The sequence below is a fragment of the Ooceraea biroi genome, chromosome 3 (genome assembly GCF_003672135.1).
Source record: "Ooceraea biroi isolate clonal line C1 chromosome 3, Obir_v5.4, whole genome shotgun sequence".
NCBI lineage: Eukaryota > Metazoa > Arthropoda > Insecta > Hymenoptera > Formicidae > Ooceraea > Ooceraea biroi.
In genome coordinates, this window is record NC_039508.1 from 14,082,950 (window position 1) to 14,095,194 (window position 12,245).

The 12,245-nt window shown below is 43.9% G+C and overlaps 1 protein-coding gene and 2 non-coding genes across 5 annotated transcripts in view; 1 reads left to right on the forward strand and 2 right to left on the reverse strand.

The window, feature by feature from the left end:
* LOC105278682 overlaps positions 1-6,503 on the reverse strand; it is a 49,723-nt gene extending 43,220 nt beyond the window's left edge. For 2 of the 3 annotated variants that reach the window (XM_011337939.3, XM_011337938.3), the window contains exon 1: positions 6,068-6,502. The gene's annotated coding sequence lies outside the window, so the exon portion shown is untranslated. Of the gene's footprint in view, positions 1-6,067 lie in introns of all 3 variants that reach the window. The other variant, XM_011337940.3, reaches the window with a different exon arrangement.
* Positions 6,504-11,260: 4,757 nt separating this feature from the next.
* Positions 11,261-11,332, reverse strand: Trnam-cau. The gene has a single exon. It is a non-coding gene; the product is annotated as a tRNA-Met (tRNA).
* A 228-nt stretch (positions 11,333-11,560) lies between these two features.
* On the forward strand, positions 11,561-11,632 carry Trnam-cau. The gene has a single exon. It is a non-coding gene; the product is annotated as a tRNA-Met (tRNA).
* Positions 11,633-12,245: the final 613 nt, after the last annotated feature.

A 12,245-nucleotide genomic window follows, 5' to 3' on the forward strand; every position in this document is an offset into this window, starting at 1 on the left:
TATTCACCCCTCTCGGCGCGGTAGAAACGCGATCCGCAGATTGCACGGTGGCGAAGCATTACGCGTTTAAATCGAGCGAGCAGTTGGCTAGTACCCAATCGTTGATCCGATCGCCTAATGAGACTTTAATCGCCGGTAGATTAAATTTAAATTACGACCTAGCCGTCCAAGTATTCCACCGTGCATACGCGCTCTCTCCTTCTCTCTCGCTCTCCTTCCCTCCTGCTTTCCGTGCACGACGTCACGTTGGTCGCGGTATTTACTTTTTCCGAGACAAAGGTTGGGTCAGGTCCACGCAAATGCATCCGATGCGCGCCGGAATGTGGTTCAATCTGGCCATGCACACCAGCGATATGCGGCCGCGCGCGCGATTTGATTTATGCACGGAGATGTTTAATAGCGTAAGAGCAAAATAGCTTTCTTAAACCAAGCATGTCGTGCGATTGCGGACGCGTATTATCGGAACGGGCAGTTCGTGCGCATTCCTCTGAAAAGTTATCTCTGTCAGAAAGACGCCGGGTTCCTCCTCGATTAATTTCACGGAAACCTCATAAATTCATATTACAAGTACGACGCCGGAGATGCGTTGTACAGTATTCCGCCGCCGGAATACTCCGCCATGTGGCGTTTCACTTTAACGTCTTTCGGTTTTTTTTTCTCCTTTTTTGGATGATTCTCGGACTTTATTAATTGCGGCGCTCCCTTTACACGAACGAGACTTTGTGCGGACCCATAAATTGTACGCTTACGCACACTATTTCTATTCTATGCGTTTTCCCCGATAACTATGTGTGGCGTAGAAAATTTGTAGTTTAAGAATTTTTATTTCTGCCACGATTTATTACCGATAACGAGTGCATTTTTTTCAACTAAAACTCCCATCAAATCCCACTTTGGATTACAATTTTGAAATTGATATGTTGAACTTTCACAGAGCATAATCTATAAAATTATGCACATGTGGTGCGCAGGCATAAAAATTTAGAAGACGATATTTTTGTGTGACACTTTTACTCTTGCATTCTTTCTTCAAAGCGCAATCTTTTCGACATCGATTTCGAGCTGTACCTTAAATTCCTCTTTCAGCATTTTGTAAAGGCGAATGGCAGAATCTAGAGAAAGGCTGACAGGCAAATTATGATCGGTGCCGATCCAAAATGTCAGGATTCCTCGGTTATTCAATAGTTCGGAGTAACGGTCGTATACATAAGTGCAGGTAGAAGGTGTGGACGTCGCTTTAGGAGATTGTCGCGGTCAATAAAACGGGCAAGACGCGTCCACAGCTGTCGCTCGGCTCCTCTCGCTACATTCTCGAAATACCCGGATTCCTGCGCGCGTAATAGCAGATGACAGGCTGATGACTATAATTATCGTACCTACGCGTAATAGGTATCGCACTTGGCACGCTTTTATCGGCGCCGTATGTGACCGGAATGTCAATTGAAACGAACTAATAACTATCGCTTGCGTACACACGTATCGAGTGCAATCTAGCCGATGGCGCAGCGGGTAATCGCTTGTCCAATCCGCCTGCGAGGATACGTCATGTCACACGTAACTCCATTCACACTCTTGCACCTATTTTTGTACATGAATCGAAGCTAATTATTTTCTCTTGAAATTGCAATCTCCCATGTTTATTTAAGCAGAAGAAAAATCTAAGTCTGTAAAATTGTCTTTAGGAACGGAAATTTTCTCTTTCTGGACATTTTGCTTGATTATTTGCGTGATGCATGATGATCCTCGTGTTGTAAAAAGGTGAAACGTGGAGTGTGATGCGTCGCTATCACGTTCTTGCAAATAACAAATTAAAAAACTAGAAAATATCGAAGATAGTGTGTTTGCTTTCGAAATGATCATCCGCTTTAATATGCGTACACTTGGAACTAGGTTCTCATGTTATAGAAAGATAGAAGCCAGAAGGAGAGAGGAAACAGTGCGAAAGAAAGACAGACTGCGTGTGAATGTTTCCTTTTTACCTCATTGAGAATTTCCTCGCAGTGAATAGCTGCCTGTGAGAAGAGGGTCATTTTCACAAAAACGAGGGGAAAGCTCTGAAGCAACGTCGCAGAGGCGCATCGAGTAGCGTTCACTTTGGCAAGAATTCCCAAGCTTATCTCAGTTCATTGTTTGGACGCATTATCTCAACAATAACTTTCATGTGCGAGTCCGTGTGAAATGTCCTAATTGCGATATTTGTCCAAAGCTGACTCTGATCTTCAAAAATCATTAGTTTATAGGGTCAAACAAATAATCGTACGGTTCCTTAATGAGGATAGACGCGTGGGGTAGACCTCCACTCGTAGATTTCACTCTTTCATTCCACCGAGATGTACAATTTATCATTGCGATGATTAGACTTGCATGACCTGCGAAAGAAACTCAAGAAGTAATGATACGTTAAGGTATTGTAAGTAAAAGTGAAATTCTGTAAATCACGCGCTACCAGAATAGGTATTATTTCCAGTTGCACAGAGTACACAAGAATGTTAGAGCAATTAAAGTCTGAAAATTAGTCAATCTTACCATTCGGTTTATCATCAATAAGTCTCGTTAACTCCGAATTTCATTATTTAACAGCTCGTGTTTTGCTCATTATATCATGCATGTTGCCCTGTTAAAGCCGAAAAGTGTCGACAACTCTTACAAAATAGACTATTAAACTTTGATTGGCAAAAATTAATTCAGCACGTTGCTACAACATTGCCATTGATGATGATGCACAATCACATTTATGTAGAGTAATCACAGAACCTGAAAGATTCTTTAAAACTTCTCAAAAGAAAGAAGATAAAAAGGATCATTCCATACGAAAAGACTACGTCAGTAGTCATATTATACGCAATTAACTTCTTGAGAAAAACTCGAGGTCGCGAGAGTCCGTTGTAATAACGATATCGCGTAATCGTTCAAGAATTAAAACAATACGTGCAGGTGTGCTGGACGGAAATCTACTTGACGTCGGTGGCATACCACCGACGCAGAGAAAGTTAGTCGCGGTGCGTACATGAATTTTTTCATCATCTTCCGCGGCCATGTCGCTGTTGTCAGGATAGGTAAAATAACGAGAAAGCAGACGAACGCGAACTCGTAGTTTTGTTGCTCGACGCGCAGCCCGTGCATACTTCGGCGACGGTGAACTGGTTTTCTAAGCTGGGAGAAAATGGCGAATGCAAATGCGAACGAGTAATTATGGTGACGTATAATTTAATGTGCCGGCTGATGTCCGACCGATTAATCCATACCTGGATCGTCTATATTTAGATATCCCGCCATCTTCGATGCCTTACTCGTGCTTTCATCGGTGTCTGTTTATTATCACCGAGACTTCTTTAATTTGCCAAGCATGAATAAGGGTTTTATATATAGGGTTTTATATATAGAATAGATAGGGAGAATAGGGTCGCGCGTGCATGAATAAATATTTTTTTAACCATTCACCTAAGACATAAGACACACTCGTGGGAGCACATAAAAAATAAGTCATTATTCATGTTTGAATGATCGAGTCATTTATAAGGTAACTGTACTGTACACAGCTGCGTCGCTTTAAAGAGATTGCTATAAGAAGATATAATTGCCGAGTGCATTAAGTCTGTCAGCGCTTTTGCCGGCCAGAAACCGACAAGTCACTCTAGGTACTGCTATCCGTTTAATTAATCGTTTTTTCAATATTTCGCGAGCGTCCCTTCGCACACACGGTCATCCTCGTGCATCGACCTCGCGCGCGCGCGCGGTCCACTTAAACGATATTAGATAAACGTATTAATAAGCTCCGCGGGATTACCGATGGCCGAAGAAAGCACAATGGTCGTGAAAGCGCGACAGCCGACTTCCTTCGTGACTATCAAAGCGGACAAATAACCGGCTAAAGCGAATCATCGATTTCTACCGGCGGTCATCCTCCGGCCTGGCTGTTCGCGCAGCACTACGTTTGTTAGGATTTCCGGTATTGAGATATAAAGAACGGGAAGCGACGCGTTTCCTCCACCTGTGTTCCGCATGTAGAGCAAATCACGTCGATTACGTTGCTCGATAAAAACGAACGACTCGTTCTTAACGAGTCGCAGTCCTAACGATTGCAGTCCTCGTTGGACAGAGAGACACGAGAGAATCCTGTGAAATATAAAGTTGTACGTAATATGTACAATCATACGTGTGCGTGTAGCGTAATCGATACCGATATCATAGTGATATTATACAGTTAACGTCAACTGCTTGTCGGGATCAATCAGTGTTAAATATGGAAGAGTGCAATTAACGGCTTTCTACAAAATGCTGATCGTATATATGCGGGATATCCTGTATACTCCAATATTTCTTGATAAAACACTTTCACAGATACTTAGATGTGCTGCGAATAATATATTCCTAACACCCTAAATTTCGACGTGTAAAATCGCGAGGGAGCATTATTTGCATCGAGATGTGGATGGTACGGCCGGCTTTCTAAATTTGTATCAAACACCAAGAGGCGTCACTTTCACCAGGTGATCGATAAACTCCAGCGCCACAACAACACACAGTTGGACTCTCCGGAAAGGAATATATCCGCGTTCAAAATCGTCTGCGAGACGCGGTGAATTCCAAATAGGATAATCCGAGAATAATACGGCCGAATAATGCGTGGGACGACGCGGGTTGTCTATTCTTGTGACATAAACGAGATGTCGCAATAGCGCGAAATTTTTTTCGCATGACACCGCAGGGAGATACCGCACGATATTGATCATCGTCGCGTAATCTGACGACAGATGCGTAGGTCGTACGCTTTAGGCTGTTTCTCTCTATCCAATGCAGCAAGAAAATGATGAATGATATGCTGTTTCAGCAATTGAATGCTCAGATTAGAAAATAGAGCTTTTAAATTAAACGGCCATACGTCTGGGTATAAATAATCGTTAATAAAATGGAAAATTTCATGTCCATTATCATTGACGGTTGATTCACATCCACGTACAAACCAAATCTCGACGTGTTAATCAAGTTAAATCGGCGCATCAGTAATTTGCTCGGACAAAAATCCAAGAGACATCCAAGAGACATCAGGAGACTCGAAAATTGTTTGGAAAATTGTTTTCGTGACACTCTTTGGATGTTTGTTCGATTTCAAGTGCAATATCTGAAAGAATGTGCGTTTTGACTGTAAAAACACGTGATTACATTAAACGCGGATACCCGAGATTTCTCGTGATAAGAAAACGCTATCTTGCGAAGAGGAATGAGCTGTTTTGCATATTGCGAGCTGCGAAATGATTTCGCAAACACGCCATCAAATAAACCAACTCCGATTTAATGGAGTCCATTATGTAACACGCCGAAAGAACGCAGGCAGTTGGTTATACCGATGGAAACGTGTTTGCACTACGTCGCATTAAGCACCGGACCGAGTCCCGCTGCGGATCAGTCCGATTTGCATCATTAATCGTTAGCAATGTAATGACGTAACAACTATAGCAACAGTTCTACTGACTACGACATTCGGTGTCGTTCGTCACAAGGTCCGTCGCGTAAAAACCATCCATACTCCTTTGAAAACTAACGAATCCTTCCAAACGACCCGATCGTTTGTGCGATGTGGTAAAAACTCGAACGCAACAAAAGCCCAGACTTCAAGGAACTGTCTAATGAACAGCTTGAAAGATCAATGACATCTATTATATGTTTTCGTGGTCCAGCTAGAGCCCGAAAGTCAGGTCCATCGTTAAAGATCGTCTTAGGAACACAAAACTACCCTCAGGGACACAAATACCCCGATCGAGCGCCGCCGGCTCACGTTATTGCGCAGGATCGCGTCGTTCCTCTCGGGCTAACGGGGTGCAGCGTGAAACGCGGGATTCGCGGTGCGACGTCGAATTAAAAGTGGATTTGGGTCAGACGGAGATGCGCGGAGCGGCGCGGTAGCGCTAAGTCGAGATTCGCGTATCGCGATCTCCGTTACGATCTCTTCCCGGAGCACAGGCACGCGCTCGCATGCTCGCTCGCTCGCTCGCTCGCTCCGGTCTACGCCTTTCTAATTCTCGCGTGTGATCATCGCGATGTATTAGCTTCTCACTGCGTCTCTTACCTGCGACCGAGGTTTCCTGCGTCGAGTAATATCCACAGACAGGAGAGGTACCGGCCAATCTCCGCGGGGACGGAGGGGACGTTCGCGCGGAAGAGCGACTATGGCTGGCGGCTGGCTCACCGGGGGTCGCCGAGGACCGTGCGCTTGTCAAAACCAACTTATCGATCGCACTTGAATCGCCGACACGAGCGCACGATCTCGCGACTCGAGGAGGTATCACTGCCTGCTGCTGCTGCTACTCGCGCGCGCTTGCGGGCGTCGCTGGTCGCGGAATCCGAGGCGTGCGGAGAGATCAGAACGCTCGGTGAGCAGGCGAGGCGAGAGAAAGAGAGAGAGAAGAGACGCGGAGAGACAACCGCCGCACGACAGAACCGCTCGGGCCGGTTTACCGTGAGGAACTGACTGGGCAGGGTTGTTTGGTCCGCGGCCGCAAGATCGGCCGTTTACGCCGCGTCTCGGCGAGACTCGCGACCGCTTCAGCGGACTTCGCGGCCACGGGAGAGCGTAGCCCGTCCCACCGGGTCGGATAGCGTCGGCTGTTTCCGTGCCGCCTCGTGCGCGGTAACCTCGACGACGCACGTTTGTGCCGGGTCGAGGCCGAACGAGAGGCTTCCTGTGGCTTCCTATTCTTACGGCCGTTACGCGCCTCTCCTCGGCGGCCGTGTCGTTAGCTTTGTAACAATTCGTCACTTTCTGCTCCTCGCCAAATGAAGCCGTGAAGGCGAGGCGGTAGACGGCGTCATTATTCGTCGCCGAAGCACTGGAGGAAGCGAATTGTTATCTACATCCGCGCGAGGGGCATCCCCTCGCGCGGAGGATTTCAGGCCTTTGTTGAAGGCCGGTGGTGCACGGTAGTCCGCGGCAAGATATATGGGGGGATACCTTGTTTATGCGCGATGTACAGGTACGCGGGAAAGTCGGGGAAGATCATGAGCGAGGACGGCGAGAGGATGATCTCGCGTTGCACTCTGATGATCGAGGCTGATGTAAGATCGGAATCGGCTGATGAATCCATTCGTAATCCATCACCGCGTAGCGTTATTATTGCAAAGAAAGACGGTAGCCGGCCTCGTTTTATTGCTGGATCCTGGACGGTTTGGTGCTGTTGCAATTCATTAAATGTAACTCGACAAGCATAAATACATGCAAACCAACAATATAAACCAACAGATGGATGTTTGAATTTTTTATTGACTTATTTTGCTCAAAATTGTATATTTGTTCAATTTAGTCGCGAATGTCTCATTCAAAAAATATTCGCACATTTCTTCACGATACGCGATCAAATGCGTCGGTTTTGCGATCTCTCAGGAGCATTCGTGAAAACGCATTTTGCGCGAATCGCACGATCGGCAACACCAAACTCTTACTCATGTCGCGGGCTATACGTGGCTACGCTCGCGAGTGAGCTCACACTTGAAATTATGACCAGGAAGATGGTTGTGTGTGCCGCGCGCCTTCTTCTCCTCTTCCATCCTCTCTCTCCCCTCGCAGCATCCGGATCCTTTGTTTCAGATCTCGGCTCTCGTTCTTCCCTAGTAGACGCGCGCGACACTTGCGTCTCTCCTTCCAGCCGGACTGGAAACGAGGAAGGCCGAGGGCAAAGCTGCCCTCGAGTTGTTTGCAGGCTCCGAGAAAGTGAAGGAATGTTCGAACGAAGCTTAAACGAGAGCTAGCTCTTTCATTATTATTAGGAATGATAATGAAAGAGTCTGTTTCATCTCGCAACTGTGACGAGAATATGTTTGCGCTGTTATTCGTCGAAATGATGAAGAATATCAGCACTCATGCTGATTATCGGGACGAAAAAAGAGAAGATTCTTAAAAGGTCCACGTTCTTTCTTCACCTCTTGAGACAAACGCCTCCTGAATTACATTCTTACATTTTCGTTGTTGGATTACATTCATACCATCGGTACCAGCTTGTCGCGGGTCTCGTTTCGTCGTGGTTCGATAAGCATCGAATATATTTGGCATTCCAAGCACCTGCGTGTGCTCGTCGCACCTCGCATTCTGATTTCGGTGGAAAAAGGACTAACGAGAGCCGGTCTACGGCGGACGCGACTTACGATGCTCGCATAGCAATATGCCATGTGCCATGTTTTCGAAACTGAACTTTCTACCGAATCGCGCCGATCGTTTAGCCGATGGCGTGTTCGCCCGGCCGCGAAAAATTTCGATCGGGAAGAGCAGAAGAAAGTTAACGAAAGCGATCTGCTAGCTTCCGCGGCCTGGTGATCGCTTATTCCTATTCCCGTCGTGTTGTCCGACGAAAGCGATACCGTAAACACATTCCTGCTTCTCGGCAAGCGCCGCGGAATTTGCTTATTCATGGAAGCGCCATGGCAGAGCGGATGACCTTACGATTTTTCGTAAAAAAGTTCGTGATGTAACTTACGGTAATAACGTAGAAAGTGATGAAGAGTATCCCGGCGCATCGTTTAAGCGTTGGTCAACTTTTATCGGCGATTCACCGGACATTTATGTTGGTTTATTCAAAAGTGTACCTGCCTGTTCCCGAAAGTTTGCAATCTTCCGACTAAACGCACACACGTGCCGGCTTCGTGGCTGAAAGTTTCGGTTGCCAACTAGATCCACAATAGGATATCGCAGGACTATTACGGGCAACACCGTAATAGCTCTGCGGAGTGCTCTCCCTCGCCTACTAATCCAAATCTCGATATGTGCGACATTCTCGGATGAGTTCCACCTGCGTTGATGTATGCGCGCGGTGGATTAGTCACGCGGCCTCCGCGAGTGTGCCGAAATAGAACGCTTAGTCAGACGTCACCAGGAACTGCATCGAGGGAGTCACCGGCCCGCCGTGGTCGTTGCCGGCCACCTCACGCTATGACAAATGAGCGCGATCCGCGAGAGTAAATAATTCTTATTTTGATAAATCGCTCGATCGAAAGCCTAATGCGTTTCTTCATCTCCCTGTTACATCTGGACCAGGATTGAATGCGACAACGTTGAACGAGCCTTTTACGTTAGGTATGGAGTCGCTGCATGGCTGGAATTTAAACATCTCCGCAGAATTGATATCTCAGCTTTGTTATCGAATTGTACCGGTCAGTTGTGCTGAATCAGAGAATAAATCGACGACTCGGGTTGTATATAAATATTTTGCACAGTGGTGGTGATTAATATGATTATTGCAGCATTAAGTTATTTCCTTTCAGCGCAAGGTTTCATATCAAGGTTTCACGAGACCTTCTCCAAGCTGGCTTCGTTACATGCTTAAATAAAACAGAAAAGTGTACTCTTATCTCTCTCGCTCTTTTTTTTCCTGCGTGCGCGGAAGGATCAAAGATTTATAAAAGTCTAGTCTTTATATGTAGCGTTACGTTAACGATGTGGTATAGCGGCAATCGCATACCGTGATGGCCGGCGTGTATGTAGGAACTAGTTTAACATCCTAGATCTTAAAAAGGAAGTGCAGCTGGATCGCTTGAGATGTTTATTTGTATCCGTAAAGCGGTTTCGATCGCGCGCCGCATAATGTCGATCTCAGCCTCGATGCAAGCTAAATCGGCTTTCGGTACGATGGACATCGTATTACTGCAGATGCCTCCAATGCAAATCGCGCAAGAACGTCTAAAGCACAAAGATTTAAAAGACATCAGCGATACACGACACTGATATGTACGTTGAAAAATATTCTGGAAATTACTTAATTACTTTTAATCTGCTATTGCAATATATTCCGATGTATTATTATAGCAGTGATATAGCAGTCACATAACAATCATCGTAAATTGTATCAATGAAAGTTGACAGAGAATAGCATACTTCTCTCTATGTATCGTTTAACTAGCACTTCCATTATTCAAGCGTCAACACATCGCTTGAATGTCTTACCTCTCAATTCAATATTCAAATCAGGCATAATCGACTGACGAGTCCTTGAATAATACGTGGGTGGACACATTATTGACGAAGGAAGTTTGTCGCGCAATAGCGTGAACCTTATTGGTGAACCGTGAACACGTGCGAACGTTCCGCAAATGTTCCTTCGCTCACAATGTAGAAACACACTTTTACGAGCCACTGTCGCATACGCGTTCAGTCACGTTGATATTCCACTTTAGTAACTGGGTGCGAATCGTGCACCGTGAATTCACGCGCCTTATGAGTTAGGCGCCATTGTTATAGCGATGCTTGCACGCGTCCGCTCACGTGTCGTCGACCATTCGCTTTCTACTTTGCCTCTTTTCGTTTCTATTTATGTGTGATTTATGCGACACCGTACTGTGTTTCACAACGGTATATCGTTCGCTATTAAAAAAAAAAACAAAAGAAAAAAGAAAGAGAGAGAGAGAAAGAGAATGCGACTGTACGCATACATCGGTAGCATCAGAAACATCATCAGGCAATAGCGCAATCAATTTCGGACGTGAAATTGGACGATCTCATGGAATTACGCGAGCAAAGTGCATAGAAATGTCAACCAAGTCAGTCACAAATCAAATTCGTTTGCCACTCACCCGAGCAGATAGTAACCGGTTAATCGATAATTAACAGGAGAAAGTGTAATCAAGAGATTCATTTAGGCACGTACTGATTATAGCAAGGAAATGTTCAAATATTCAGTTACGCGAGCGGCCAACAGTCAGTTACATCACTATTAGCCAACTTTAATTGTCTACTTATTTTTCGTCTACCGCTAATTCCAGGAAATCTGTAACAGAGACTTGTCATTTAAATTAATGTTAACGTTGATCGACGATTGGTAATCTTGAGAAAGGAAGAAAACGGTATCGATCGGGCTTTGCGGCGCGTACGACACTAACCGAATTTATGTCTGTGAACTCCAGTGAACTTCTGAACCTTCGTCGTCTCGACTTCTCCAATGCAACAATGACAAAGGAATGGCAATCTCGGTCATACGCACGATGTTCTGGTGAGCAACTGCTGTTGGGTTTACGGGACTTCAGGGCGTAGGTACTGTGCTACTTTGAAGTTTTACACTACACAGGAATAATAATATTACGTGATGTAAAATATCTAATAAATATACAAAAGCTCTTAATATCCTAAAAATCTTTACTTATTTATAAGATGTATGAGAATAATATAAATATATATTTCTTTGCAGTCATTAAACGTTCTTACATTAGTTGAATTAGATTATTTTTCGTTTTTCAAATTCTTGAGTACAAAAAAAGTTTCTAAAAGTATTAAAAAATTTGCTAGCAGAGCGTGGTTTCGATCCACGGACCTCTGGGTTATGGGCCCAGCACGCTTCCACTGCGCCACTCTGCTGTTGTATAGTACCCTCTAACATACACAATTAAGTAGGTAACTATGTTTCTATAGACGATTAATCATTTTTAAAAATAAAATTGAAACTTTGTAATTAATCAATAGTTGCAATATTTGATACTACAACGTACTTATCATATTAAAAATGAATAATATTCTTTTATAGCAAAAGGCGTTCTTATATAAGTTGATATAGTTATAGATCTACCTGCAAGGGTGCATTCAAGAAGCAGAGTGGCGCAGTGGAAGCGTGCTGGGCCCATAACCCAGAGGTCCGTGGATCGAAACCACGCTCTGCTAGGATCTTTTTTTTTCTCTGAGAAAATTATGAGAAAAATATTCAAAGCACAATTTGTGATTTTATATTTTTAATTGTAAATTTCATAAACATAACACAATCCATAATCTTAATATTATTTTATTAATATTAATATTATTATATAAATGATATTTTCTTATTGCAATATATATTATTATAATATCTACAGTTTATATACAATGTATTTAACGGATTATGACCACAATTATGTCTTTTATTTAAAACTTTTTCTCGTTTCTAGTGTATATGAGTTATGCACGTGCTAATAATGGTATTTTATACACTAATATATTAGTATTACCTTGAACTGCAAGGAACCAGTATAACGCAAAGTATGCGATCAATTTGACATTTAATGCTTCAATGGAACTTGTCAGTTATATTTTGCTACTTGAATTATATTTACATGAGTGATTTAAATTAATTTAGCTTGTTTGCAATCTAGTTTTCCAACAAGTTTTCGATGGAAGTTATGCATGATTCTCAATATATGGTTTCCAAGGAATCCGTAGTAAAGTAGAAATGTGCGAGTTTTGATGTATACATTTTGTGCTTGCAATCAAGTCACTATTTACTTGGACCGCTTGCTAAAAG